Source organism: Ambystoma mexicanum, chromosome 6p (assembly GCF_040938575.1).
Source record: "Ambystoma mexicanum isolate Mex_15411 chromosome 6p, UKY_AmexF1_1, whole genome shotgun sequence".
Lineage (NCBI taxonomy): Eukaryota > Metazoa > Chordata > Amphibia > Caudata > Ambystomatidae > Ambystoma > Ambystoma mexicanum.
In genome coordinates, this window is record NC_090935.1 from 1,438,449,655 (window position 1) to 1,438,464,792 (window position 15,138).

General features: G+C 45.8%; 1 protein-coding gene across 1 annotated transcript in view; it reads right to left on the reverse strand.

The window, feature by feature from the left end:
• Positions 1–15,138, reverse strand: part of SRP72 (signal recognition particle 72) — a 448,841-nt gene that overhangs the window by 251,659 nt on the left and 182,044 nt on the right. The gene's annotated exons all lie outside the window — the stretch shown is intronic.

Here is a 15,138-nt window from a genome sequence, read left to right on the forward strand (position 1 = left end):
GATGAAGACCCAATAACAATACTACCGTTGACTGCGCCCAAGGTATGCTACCAGCATAAAGGAGAGGTGGACGTAGGATATAACACCAATTGTGCAAGTGTGATGGAGTTACCTGAGGGGGAGCGGGAACAGCAGTAATAATGGACCATTATTGGGCCTGTGGAGAAAAGGCATACCATACACTGCCTCCCCTGTGGAATGGTGTGTGCACAATGGTACACGTCAATGTACCATCACTAGTGGTACCTAAGAAGCACGTCAATGTGGCGAAATTTCCTAAAATGGATGAAGGGGATAAGAGAAGAAAGAGATCTGCACCACTTCAGGAGGAGCAAGGGAACAGGACCAACAGCAATGATACTGTCCTAAATAGAAGAAAAAGACAAGGAGAGTCACTGACAGGAAATTACCTGTGGGGAAGGTCGGAAACGGCACTAACATCAATACCGCCAGAACGCAGACTATTCAACAGAGCAGCAATGTTCTTCTCCTCAATAATACACCCGGGACTGCAGGCTTACGCAAACGCAAAATGGCTCCAAATAACTAGATGGGAACTAATGATGACCATCAATTCTACAGTAAATGGGTTTAACGCAATAAAAGAGGAGCTGCGAGCTGTAAGGATGGTAGCACTCCAGAACAGATATGTATTGGACCTTCTCACAGCAATGGAAGGAGGAGTTTGTGCAAAGATAGGACAATCATGCTGCACGTTCATACCTGCCAACGATGCTGACAATGGTACACTGACAGAAGCAGTTTCACAATTGGCCCAGATGCACTCCAAAATGATGGATGAAAGTAACGGTGTAAACAAGGATAAGAGCTGGTTTTCACTATTATGGTCATGGATGCCATCCTGGCTGTCAGATGGACTGAAAATAATAGTGGGCTGTACTATTTTGGCTGGAGCTACTCTGATCATAATTAGATTTTGGAAGGCCAGGAAGGCACGCACTACTGACGAGTTGGGGGGGAATGCACCCCTTGATGCCAGCAGATGACGGCCAGCATACAGGCGTGATAATACAGGAGGGAGAAGTTGCACACCCAAATCATCACCAACCATCTAGACCCACCATCAGTGAAGGTCGAGAACCCAAGAAACCCCAGGAGCTACATAGGGAAATGGGTATACTGTACCCCTGGAGGAACCCGTGAATATATGTATTGGTCATTTGAAGATCATGTAAACCATTATGGACATCTAGGAGGAATAACTAAGATATGGCGAGTAAGAGGAGATAACGAGAAGGATATGTTTGTGGTCGACAAGTCAACCAGAGGGGGGACTGAAGTGGGAGAATGGAAGACCAGGCTCCCGTCCTTCACCTCTCGTGCTTGGCCTAGAGGGTCACGACCCAGACACCCGCCACGAGAAGAGTTTGTCCATTTACCAGACGACCAGATACCCTGGTACAGGAACATACGGATGTGTCCATCTGCCTGCCCAGCAGCCCGCACTGGCCATGCCGACACCTGCGGCACGAATCAACTAGACTAAAATCTACACGTCGTTAGAGATGCCATGACGACCTAGACAACGGGAAGCACATCTGTACAAATATATACACTGGACATTCCCACACCAACCTACACGAAGAATATACTCAGTGCTATGACGTAGGCGACAGGCATATTCACGGACGTGCATCTTTATTATTTTTACATAGGCTTTCAGAATGCAGAAACGCAAGACGCGTCATGAACTCATCTATAAAGCTTGCTCACGCTTCTCTTGAAACCCGTTACCACCATGAGAGGTATAATGAAGACACGATACTGGCCATGGAACTATATGCTACTATAACCTAAAAGCACCTATGCACCAAACGGACTACTTATGCACCAGGCCCGAGTAGGCCTCAAACAAGAGCTCCCGTGGACATTAACAAAGCAAGAGTCAGGTTGCTGATTCTGCAGAAAGAGCCCGGTGGAGCAACCAGCCAAGGTCGCAATGTTGCAAACCCACATTCCAAGAACAAATCATCAAAGGCACGATGTTGCAACCTCGTACTCCGCGCACCAACGTTAAAGTCACACCGGCAAATTAAACCAGACGCGCAGTGGAAAAACAATATTAATTGTGCAGAATTCTGCCTCTTTCACGGTCCCTCCCCACGTGACCAAGCCGAACCTGACGAGATGCCAAACCCAGGAGAGAAGAGGCGTCTGGATCTCTCGCTACGGGACACAGGCAGATACACATGAAAGGCTCAATGGACATCTGCGACAGTGGGAGCGGTCAGCCTTCCAGCTATGAATAAATCCTCACATTGTCTGCACGTACCCATAGTGAAACATTGTTGCACCTTGCAGGTACACCGAGAGCTGGGAACAGCGGTGGTCCCAGGCTGGGAAGCTCACGGGCGCACCAATCAGAACATGGGGCTCTTATCACTGACGTCAGTAATGTTAACCAATCCCCAGGAGTCTTCATGTAACAATTTTCATGTATCTAATTGTAGGGACAACCCAGATATACCACCTGACTACCCTTTGTCCACTAACATCGTTCTCTATATGTGCGCTATACTAACCCTACCACTCGAGCACCCAATTAAGAGTGGCGATAGGTTTTTTGTTAACTTTCTGAAGTGACGCAAGTAGCGCGTCATAATACAGTAAAAAGGGCCTGAGAGCCCCACGATTGTGTGTGTGTCAGGACGAACGCGTACGCTCCTTGACCCATCCTTGCCGTTTTGTCTAATAAACAGCAGAGTCACCTTGCTCCTTGTGTGTGTCATACTCTTTCTCATCTGGGATATACACGGGAGGAGTTGGGGCCTCCCTGCCTGGAGGTCTGCGGACGGCCCGGCCGACCCCGGCAGAATTTCCCCCCGACAGAGGGGTAAATGTGAGTTGTAGAGATGCAACAAAGAGTTTCACAGTTACAAGTATCCAAATAACACATACTTTTTCTAGTAAAATAAAATAATGATTTATTTAACGGTTGGTTTTAAATAAGCTTTCTTGAGAAAGGTTAATATGCATCAATAAAAAATACACTTCACAACACTTCCTCAGATTTAAGTTAAGCCAGTAGATACCATTTTGGGATGTCACACACACACTTCCTACACCCCGAGGTGACTTCAATTACTAGGACACTGTGGGCATTGATATATCACTTTTGACACTTAAATGTAATACTGAGGTTGTGGAAAAGGAAAAGATTAGGGAAGGAAAAAGGGTAACAAGGGGCTGTTCTGGAAGTGAGTACCTTGGGGTTGCTGTTGACCAGGACCTGCTCCTTGGAGGCTTGTTGGGGGTGCTAGTCAGCAGACAGACAGGAAGAACGGCATTGGCTTGGTCTGTCCTGGTGAGTCCTGTGCCCCCCCCCCAACCACAATGTCTGGCTGACATGTCTGGATTGAATACCCTTCAGCCATGCCTGGATCATGGGCTGCGAGCAGTGCTCTCCTGTGGTTCTTGTGTTTTCAAGCTCACGGACCTTGCAGTTTGGGATTGCGGAGGGCTCTCCTGTTGGGCAAGTGGCAGCGACTGGTTATGCTCCCGGTCTAACCTCCTATGCGGTGGTAGCCTTTATTTCAACGTGGGCGCTATTGCAGAAGTGCACTATTTAGTGGAGGACAGGGTGTCAGATTATGGCAGTCCCGTGAGCCATTCAGGCGTACCTCTGCACCTCATCTACCGTGTAACTGCTTTTTTATTACTCCCCCTGGAGGAACTTTTAATCTCATTGGATATAAACTTTATCATCATCATTCCATTATTCTTGGAGACACTGGACATTTTAGTAGGTTTTAGTAGGTCTTTGGTATTTAAGGCTCATAACAGTATCTTGATTCACTTTTAATCTATTTTATTAATGTTGAATGGTTCTGTAAGTGAACTTTTTTTCTGTATTTGTTACTATTTTTCAGTGCAATAAATGAGTGGTATTTACACTACTCAGACAATGTTTTCTTCTGTAAATAGTCTTGAGTTAAAATTGCCTAAGCATGTCCAAACGAAAGGCTGTGAAATCATCACTGCTTTCGCAGCCAGGGAAGAGGGCCACTGTCACAACCTCCCACATTGAGGAAGAAAATTACATGATTGAGCAGATTGCCTCCTTATTGTGTGACATTGCACAGTTGGTCCTCTCTCCTTCTGTAATACAAGGGGTAGCAATTGTGAGGATAGCTAATCCTCCTGGGAAACAGACAGGGTGGGAAAAAGCCCACTGTGGTATTGTCAAATTGTGCTGTGGAAGATAAAGGAGATCATGCTAAGATAGGGTGTGTGAGAGAGCAAAGTGCAAGCCCTGTTTTATCTACACCTAGATCCAACGCTAAGGCCTTAGTCCCCTTGGAAACTATGCAGCACTAGCAAGTGAAAACATAATTATGCCGAACACCCCTTTGCCTCTGCTGGTGGAAGTAGAGAAAATACTCCCAGGGTATGAGGTTACTAAACCCATGGCTCAGTTGGGGGGTGGGCGGGGGTAAAGAGATCAAGTATTCCAGTAGAGCTGAATGATCATCCCAAAATGAGAGAGGATGCCCCTGGCAGCGGGCTGCAGCCTGTATGTAGGAAGGATACAACTTATCTGCTAGTGAGATTCGTAAAGACGCTAATGGAGGAACGTAGGGAGGTCTCCTTAAAGGCGAATGTGAGAAACTCATTGGCAACTACTCTGCAAAGTGCTCTGGAAAAACCTAACGGCTAGGCTGTAGACAGCTTGGCTAATATAGTGCATGTGATTAAAGCACACACATTTAGATAGCCTTACAACAGAGTGCACACTAATACTTATCTGACCTCAAAAAATACCCCTCATTTCAATCCCAAAAATGATAAAATGATCCCATTTTAGGACCTACTCCTTGTCCTTCGGGGGGACACTCGATTGAATTATGCTTAATGTTCCGAGGATGCAAATGGGAAATTTTGAATCCAGGGAGAGCCTGACGAACAAGGTGATCCACTGGATTCAAACAAGGAGGGGGCGTTGTTCAATAATTAGAAAGGACTTCTATACCTGTGAGCGAAAAAGGGGTGATGGTGCGAGAGACTGCATTAAAATACAACTTACCACTGGAACATTGACTGAGGGGCTCTCGAATCTCAAATAGAGGTCCCGCCCCCTGAAACATATAGAAATAACATTCTTTTAACGCCCTAGGCGTATTGCAAATGGGCTGCTATTAAATGGAACTGTGGAAAAACTTCCTCCACCTGGGGCTGAAAGAACAAATCCATTATTAAGGGCTAATCCGATGGAGGAACAAATCCTGCACCCTTTACCAATAGAACCACCCCTGATAGCAAACAGTGTGGTCGTAGGTACCCCGAATCAACCAAATTGAGCAACAGAATTCCTGGTGTCCGCATTGGTGGAGCGACGGGGAGCAGACTGCCGGCCGCCAATGGTTGAAGCTTCCACGAGCGTAACACATTCCACTTTCTCCGTTCACAATGTCTCGGTCCTGGGTGACAGATTGAAGGGACGTACACTGCATCCCAGTGTTTCCTACGTCTCCCTCGCTTGCTACTCCAGTTTGTGGAGGAATCGCTTGGTCCCCGGGTGGTGGGGTGGCGGAAATGTTATCAGACCACATCAGTTTACTGTTCTGGAATGTTGCGGGGCTATCCAGGCACATGGTGGACGAGGATTGGTTATTTTTCATCCAAGCACACGATATTATTGGTTTTCAGGAGACATGGACTCTGGTTGCTCATAGTATCCAGGGTTTTGCAACATTCCAGCAGCCCGCATTAAGGGCAGGGGTGAAAGACCTAGTGGTGTCTCGGCATTGTGCACCTGGTTACCCACTGACTTTTGGGCCCAGGTAACTGCTCACCCTGCCACCCACCCGCACTGCCTCCTGGCAATCCTTTGACTGGAGTCTGTATCTGTAACCCTACAGTCCCCCCCCTTTTTTCTGCACTTAACAGACATACCCGGTCTGTTGCCTTAAACCTAGCATGTGGCTGCACTACCACTGTTTGTTGCTATTTATTATTTATTTATTTGCATTCCTTTTCTCACCACTTTCCACTTCTCCCCCCCATGCACGTTCCCCTTTCTGTCTGCCATGCACTTGCGCGTTCTCAATGTCACTGGGCCTAGTAAGATCGTTGTTTTGTTCTCCCTTGTTCCCCTCCCTTGCCTCGTCGTGCTCTGAACCACTTGGGTACAAGCGCGATACAAATAAAATTTCAATTCTCTTTTGGATCCGCACTGAAAAGTATAGGAGGGTCAGAGCTATTGAGAATGCCCAATGGATATTTTAGAGATGCACCTAACAGGGTTGGATGGGCCTAACCTATTGTTACAAACCTCTAACCATAAGACAGCCTCAGGGGGAATGGGTTTGTTCTTTTATGTACAGGCCTCTACCCAGAGGTGGAAGTCAACGCATGGCCAAGCTTCTAAGATTCTTGTAATGGCAATTTTAATCTCCAACATGAGCCGTTGGACATTATGGCAAATCTCACAGAGGATGCGGATTCGATATTGGGGGATCCCCGACTTGGTAGCCCACTACCCCAAGAGGAATTATAAGAAGGCAGAGTCAGTGGCAGCGATACTCCTTGGCAGCAAGATCCGGCTCTGTAATGGGCGCTTTTCAGGAGATATGCCAGCGCAGAAAACTTTCCAATAGGGAAATCGCTGTAGCTTGATTGATTACATCATGGTGAATCTTGAGGCCTGGTATTACATTATGGACTTTAGGTCCCAAGTAGGACAGAGTGATCATAACCCCCTCCTCCTTGAGATGTCATCTGGCGTCCCTATTCGCTGGGGGATGAGATGGCGTAACCCACTGTTGAGGTGCTCATCGCTGATCACAATAAGAAACTACTCCAGTGGGATCGGGTGGCTCTAGAAACCACCATTCCTCTGATTTACGGATTTGATTCTTGCAGACCTGGTTACCTTCTTTAGGGACTCTGATGGGGGGGGGGGGGTCGTCCGGGATATCAGTATGGCAGGGTTGGGGCATTATAGTAAAGTGAGCATTGAGATAGGAGTACGCCAAAGATGTGTATTGGGCCCCATTTTGTTTATTTATAAATGGTCTCGTCTGCGACCTTCTGTCTCTGACCATGACAAAATCCCAGTTTTGAGGTTTGCTGATGACACCATACTTTTACTTTTGTCCGACTTCCGCATCAGTTGCAGATTTTCTTTCGTTTTTTGTGATAAAAATGGCTTGACAAACAATGACAAAACAAAGACCATGGTTGTTAAGGTTGTCAGGGGAAAAAAGCGTCCGAAACATGATTTGACCCTAAATGGAAGGAAAGGTTTGGCTTTTTTCACAGCTGGTCTACTGGGCGACTCCTTGTCAAACCAGATTTTCTAAATAACCACAGCGTCAAATTGTAGAATCCAAAACTTTTTGGAGTGATTGAATGTGTAAAATGTTGCAATTCACTGGAGTACAATGGTATAAAGCCTAACCAGTTAGGGAATTATTTGTAGAAAGAGACTCCAGGACTCTGCGCCAGTTAATCACAATTACTGTGCTTTATTCACTGTTGGATCAAAAAGGTGCCCTTGATGATCACACACGTTTCGGCTCAGCAGAGCCTTTCTCAAATCTAGGCTAGTATTCCAGAGTGTATATTCAACTTCGATTAATACTGTGTCATTCGTAAAGACTATAGTATATATCACAATAGCCATGATGACACCCCCCAATGCCCAGGGATTAGCCATTACAAAACATTGTTTGTTACACAATCAATCATATAGTGGCTCATAAACACAACATGTAATTGCAGATATAGTGACAGAAAATAGGGACTGGCGTTGGGGAGGATTGTGTAGGGAATGAGAAAATTGAAAACATTCAAATCATAGAATGAGGAGGGAGAAAATGGGAAAGATAAGAAAAAAAACAAGAAGAGAAAATAACGTAACAGATTAGAAACTATTCAAACCATCATGTTCATCCTTGCAATACCGTAAATGTACCACCGAGCCGAAACACGGGTTATCATCAAGGGCACCCTTTTAATCCAACAGTGAATAAAGCACAGTAATTGTGATTAACTGGCGCAGAGTCCTGGAGTCTCTTTCTACAAATAATTGACCCTAACTGGGTTGCGGATTGAGCAAGTTAAACATTATGACTATCTGGGAATAAGACTGCACGAAAACTGCTCTTGGAACGAGCAATCTAAAAAAGGCAGAGTTGACTGGACAGATATGGTGGCTCTATAGCCAACTTTGCTCAAGCTCATGGGGGTGGTGTTGTTTGTGTGACTCTAGAGGCCTACAAGGTCTAGGCAGGCTGTTGTATATGGTGCTGAGCTATGGGGATGGACAAATCTTCCACAATTATCTGTGGGAGGAAATGGCTTTCTTAAAAGCTTATTGGGGCTTCTATGAAGTGCCCACTCTCCAGATCCTCCTGGAACTCGATTTTCAGTCTATTAGACAAATATGCAGAGCACAACCACTCCTCTACTGGATTGGGTTGTGGAAAAATGAGAACCTTCTAAAATACTGGGTATCTCTAAAAGATGTAATCGACCAGGGCTCATCTCGCATTATGCTAGCCATTCTTTCTCCCAGAAAACTTCACATCTCAGTATCCCCAGCTTGAGAGAAGATAGCAACTGGCTGAACCAAAGGTACACCAAGTGTCCGGGAACCTGCAAACCTCAACCAGCGAGGAAGTGAACACACTACTACGCGACGCAGGGCCATAGTTAACAGAGGACTGCATCTACACAGAACACTCCAAAGACATTACGATGACTTGGGCGAGTCACATAACTATCCCCAGCCAAACTAACAAACAAAGGCCTGTGAGGCCCTCACAGGAACTCAGACCTAAGCAGCATGACTCACCACCACATGCTACCATTGCAAAACCTCAGTGGAACCGCACATGAGAAAGGGGGATGCTTAACACCCTCCCTCCCCTTTATGTCTTTTTGTGTTTTTACCAATTAACGGGAGGGGAGAACAAGGAAAGAATGGTCCGGAGAACCAGTGGGGAAGGATAGCTAATGGGGAGATGAAGAGCAGGTTAAAGGGAGACTAGAAGTTGTGGGTTGTTCAGATAGGGTCAGAAGAGGGGGAGATCGACTAACCAACCACGTGGAGGAGGAAGGTTCAGAGGAGCATGGAGGAAGATTGCTCATGCAATATGCAAGGTGAGGTATTCAGGGGTGGACTGGCGTACAGGGAACTCTGGAGATTTCCTGGTAGGCCCCCTCACCCTTGCCTTCTTTTGTGTGTTAACCTATTTTATTTTCAAATGTTCCCATAGGAAAAGGGTTAGCCTTGCTAAAAATGTGTAATATTGGGCCACCTTGAAAATTATTTCCTGGGCCTCTTTTGGTTCCCAGTCCACCCCATGAGGTATTGGTTGGTGAGAGGAAGTGGTTCGGGAAGTGAATGAGCATGTGTGAGGCAAGTTGTAGGATAGAGTAGGAAGGTGGTTGGGGAAAGTAAAAGGAGAGTCAATGTAATAGAAGGTGTAGGAGTAGTAGTAGTGGTGTGGTCTGTAGTAGTAGTGGTGGTGGTGGTGTGGAGTAGCAGTAGTGGAGGAGAGTAGTAGTGTGGAGCAGGGAGAATAGTGGTAGTAAGATCCGAGGGTGGGGATAAGCTGTGTTGAAATGGATTTCTAGAATGCGGCCTGGTGGAGAGATTTCAGGCCACGCTAGTTATAGTGAACAGGGGAACTCTGATAAGCCCAACCCAATCAAGGTAAGTGTGGAAAGTAGTCAAGGTCTCAGAAGAAGGTGAGTGGGGTCAGGGGTCCACAATAAGACCCCACAGTGAAGCACACAATTTAATTTAGACAGGGAAGTACAAAAATACTCAATTATAGGTCCAAAACGCATACTTCAAAATGAAACCAGCAGTTAGTAATATCACAATACTCAATTATCAAACATATATACAGTCACCTTTAAGTTTTTAGGAATGCATACAATAATAGACAACTAAAAGAAGGTAAGCAGTGATGCAGTAGAATGTAATCAGTTCACAAGAATTATGCACTAACTTTATAAATCCAATCCCATGATATATGGGTCCTTGTGCCCAAAAGTCACAAAGCTTCTTCTTAGGAGAGGGGATAGATGTAGGAGGAGTTCTTGTGATGGTGAATAATAAGAAGATATTCAATAAGTTGCAGGTATGTAAAATATTATTCAGATCTTTCAAATACATATAGAGCAGACGATCAAAAAGTGATGGAATAACCTACATGTATTTTAAGGTTTATTCTAAAGAGAACAGGGGGAGGTGAATGCATTGCAATTACTTATCCCCCTGAATCAGATTTTCTCAGATGACTAGTTTAGTTGACAGGGGGCATGAGGGGGTGGTAGGTTTTCCTGCCGTTGGATCCAGAAGAAAATGCCCAGGAGCTGCGGTGGCAAGGATTCTTCCAGTCAGTTCCAGGAGCAGAGTGCAACCCATTGCAAATAGGAAATGCAGAAGGCACCAATGCAGACATCTGCAGAACACTCCAGGCGGGGGAAGGCTAGTTCCAGTGACAGCTACTGCACACCGGTGACAGCAGGCGTCTTTCCAGTGGCGGTTGAAGACGACCTTCCAGAGCAGGAGCCCTTGATGCTGGGAAGCTGAAACTTGGCACGAGCTGGCGACCACTGAAGTTCCAGCGACGATTCTACCGAGGTAGCCAACTGGAGAGCTGGTCAGGCCCCCGGGTGATCCAGGGACACTAACGAAGGCTCAGGGCGGCTGAATTCTCAAGAATGCATCTAGGCCAGTTGGTCCCACCAGTCCAAAGGTTGCAGCACCGCTCACAGCCTTCGCAGATCAGGTATTCCAACAGGGCTTCATCGGGCCAATCCCGCAAAGGATGATAGGCCTCTTTGGGAGTCATCCATGGATCTTCAGTTGGCTGCTCTTCTATGCAGGACACTTGGATCCAATGCCGATTTGAAGAAATGGCTGCAGGAGTCCACTTCTTATCCTGGCTGTAGGCAAGTCCAGGGCCACCAACGGTAAGGATCTGCACCATTCAAAAAGGCAGCAGTGGTGCAATATGGGTCCACTGTGGGTTTCACTCATGCCCCACAGATGTAGAGTGGGGCCACGGGCACACACACACGGGCACACACACACGGGCACACACACACGGGCACACACACACGGGCACACACACACACACACACACACACACACACACACACACACACACACACACACACACACACACACACACACACACACACACACACACGAAAGCAGCAGCTTTTCCGGGCAAGTGCCTGATCATATATATGGTGCAGGAAGAAGGCCAAACAACAATATGGCCAAAGGACCAGCAAAGAATCTTGCGGAATGGCCATTTGAGGACACTAGTCACACGCTGTAAACCAAATGTGAACACTAAAAATAATGCAAAACTTGTAAAAATGTATCTGCTGCCACCAGTTTATCTTTAAGCACATATAAAAGTAACCAAAAATCCAAAGTGTAAAAGACTAGGGTGATACAAAACTTTCCCCACTGCATTGTGCACTGACAAAAAGTTACCAAAAAGGTAAAAAGACAAAAGGGAACCAGTTTCCAAGTCCTGATAGTCTGAATAACATAACAAAAAGATCAAAATGCAAGGGGAGTGAAGCTGAACGCTTCAGTTCCCTGTACAATGTCTGGACAATGTCTGGACAGTTTAAAAGGGTTGGAAACAATCTTACTATGACAACTCCTCCCTTCTGTTTCATTCCAAAGAAAACATTACATACATGTGTATAGAATCACATTAGAAGTTTCCAAAAGTTTTATATTTGGATAGAATTTAAATGTCTGTATTTTACATTCTGAACATCATATTAAAGAACACGCACATAAGATTAAACAGTTGACATTGGTAATATTGTGTATTGGTGAAATTTCACCAATACACAATATTACAAAATTCAACTGTTTGTTCCCATGTAGATATGCACTACTGACCCGTTTTGTTTATTTGTTCACTCTTTGTACGACGCCTGTCTACTCTCAGTAGCGACAGTGATTGCATTACGTTTGTCAACAATATTATTATGCAAGAACAGTATCCTGCTTCCGTTTTGTTCTGATAATGCAAATTATGTTTGCTTATGTGCGTGTTCTTTAATATAAAGTTCAGAATGTAAAATACAGAAATTAATTTTTGTTCTAGCAACTTAAGCCTTCTTGGGCAGAATAGGGTTACACCCACCAGGAGCCCTTTTTGATACAATTTGGACAGTTTAAAAACAAAAGCAAAACGTTTGGGGGTCCATAGAATATGGAAGGAAAGTTGCCCAGAGAGAAATCTTTCCTAACAAGCAATAAGAGGAGAGAGGATCATCAGAGGGACAGAAAAGAGAGGGAGAGTGGGGAAGAAATAGGGATAGAGGGGGAGAGAGGGCAGAAGAGGATCAGAGGGACAGAAAAGGGGGACGAGAGGGGGGAAGAGAAGGGGAGACATTTGCTAATCCCTCTCTACCTTAGAGACCCACAGCCCTTTTGCTGCACTCTAGGACATTTTCATTTCTACCTGGAGAGAGTGAGGGCCTTTTTCCCCACTCCCTCATGTATTTTCATGTGATTTTAACTCTGTTTTTCTTTTGGTGGTTGGAATCTGACGAACTCTATAGGCCTCTTTTTACATTGCGTCACACAGCACCTTCAGTGCAGTGGCACATGGAAGTCTTTTCAGATTTCCCCAAAATTTTAAATACCTTTCTTTTGGATAAGTACTGTTTGCAAGAGCAGTAAAGTGAAATTGACTTTACTTACCATTATAACTTTCTAAACCCAGCACACACTATCTTACAATAGGGTGCTGGAGGGGTTACTTAGTATCCCCTTTGTCTAGCGTCGCATGTAACATTTCTATGTTACCCTTTCTGCGATTAATGGCTTGTGGCAGTGGTTTACATTTTACTGCCGTGATGCGTCTTTACCGCAGGCTTGCTTCGCAGCTGCAGTAAAGCACCCTTGGGTGTCATTTTTGTCAAAATGGCCCTGGTCATCTTTTTTCACCATTTCTCTGTGGAAAGGTCCTTCTTCAGATTTACTCTGTGTGCCACACTAGATTTGGTCCCTTTGTTCTTTTTGCCTTTGGCGGGATTCACGAGTGAAGCCCGCCTCGGGCTGCAGGGTTTCTGGTGGGGGCAGGAAGTGAGGGAGGTGCCTGAAACTACCTGTGCTTAGTCTCCTAGGAGACAGGAATGCACTCTTAGGCGATTGGCCGGCTGGCTGTCCAGCAAGGACAGCCACCCTGCTGGGTGACTGACAGGCTGGAATGAATGGGAGAAACCTGCATAAAAGGCAAGGCTTTTTGGCATGGAAGGCAGAGTCGACCTATGGATGAAGGAAACCGAAGAAGAAATTGGGAGAGACATGCTGCAACTCCTGGACCGTTGGTTTGGACGGTGAAGCCCTGCTGTTGTGCTGAAGCACCGAATTCGCCTCGACTAGAGAAGTCCTACAGGGACGACTTCTCCCCTTGAGTTGGTGGGACCAATCAACTCCAAAGTAAGCCACCTGGACATCCTCTCGAAGCTGGTTGCACTTACACTGAAGTTGCTGCAGGTTCTGCAGATCCAGGGAGAGGAACACCAGTTTGTATGCGTTGGTTTTAAATTGGCCAAGAGCTCCAGGAAGATCCTTCGGACTCCCAGCAAGCAGGACTGACTGAGCCTGAGCCACATCAACAGAGTGCTGGATCCCAGAAGCAAGGAAAGCCCATTTCGACAGCCAGGAACCGCAGTGGTGCCATTTGCGGTAGACGCCAGGAGCTGAAAAACCGAACTGCCAATTGTTTGAAGATTGCCGGTAGCCGTCGGTGACTGTCCCATTGCAGTGCAGGAGTCCCCAGAAGTCCTCCCTCTTGTCCCCACGACTGAGGCCCAGGAACAGAAGTCATCTGCTGCATTTTTCTTCTACCTAAAGATACTGTACAGTCGGAGGGAATTTACCTCTTGTTGTAGAGTTGCTGGCATCTCCTACTATTCACAAATCTAACAGCTTGTGGCCCTACATTGATTCTTCTTTTTCTTCAAAGACTTTTAAAACCTTGTGCAAAGACTTTTCTTACTTAACTGCAAGAAGTGCTACAGCCACATAGACTTTTGCCCACTGACACTGGCCTAGCCTAAGTTCACTGAATGACTCTTCTCTCCTCTGACATTGTGTTGCACCTATCCTTCCAGGAAGGGGTTAACTTACTCTGCATTGGGGCGGTCCAAAAGTATTTGCCTGCTTAAGAATATTTGTGATCTCTTGTTTGTTCTAATACTAATCATCTCAGTACTATTCTAAATGCCAAACAGTAATATATTAATGTCCACACTGTCCTAGCTATTTAAGTCACCTGAGGGTGTAGGAAGTGTCTGTGTATACATCCCCAATGTGTATTTGCCGATTTAGAAACTAAAAGTTTGTATTTTGAAGGTATGTGTGTGTGTTGTTGCCATTATATTGCTCCCTTCTAAGGAAGGCGTATTCAAATGACTGATAAATTAATAATTGTTTTATCAAGAAACCTTGAGTGTAAGTGTTTATTTGGATGCTTGTCACTGTGAATCTTTGTGTAAACCCCTTACAGCTCACATTGACCCCTCTTGAGATACGCCTGGCTGCTCAGCCGCCACACTACCAACCTGTGTAGTTCATATTTATAGCAAAGATTGGGTCCTATTGCCAGGATGCTATGGTTGTTGTAGTGCACCCAAAGGGGACTATCCCAAATCTTTACCCAACAGGGAGAGGGAGGGGGAGGAAGAGGTGGGGGAAGAGGGGGAAGTGGTGGGGATGGGGGTTTTGGGGGGGGGGGGGAGAGTGTAAGGGGGGTAAGAGGCAGGAAGAGGCAGGAAGAGGGAGGAGAGGGGGGAAAGGAGGGAGCCACTGAGTCACAGCTCCCAGTTTGAGATGCCCAGTAAAATTTCCCATATGACATTCTGTGCAAGCTTGACATTCCAAGTAAGTGTGCAGTTTCATATAGGCAGTAAGATGCCAGATTCAAATTCCTCATAGGCTTGCCATTACCAGAACGTTTCCAGTTCCACATTCTGTCTGTGCTCTCAGTTTGATATGGTTGAAATTCCCAGTAAGTTCCCAGAATGGCATTACCAGGAAGCTCCTAGTTTTAAGTTCTCATAAGCTCCCAATTTGGCATTCCTTTCCCCGTAAATTCAGAGTTTCACATTCGC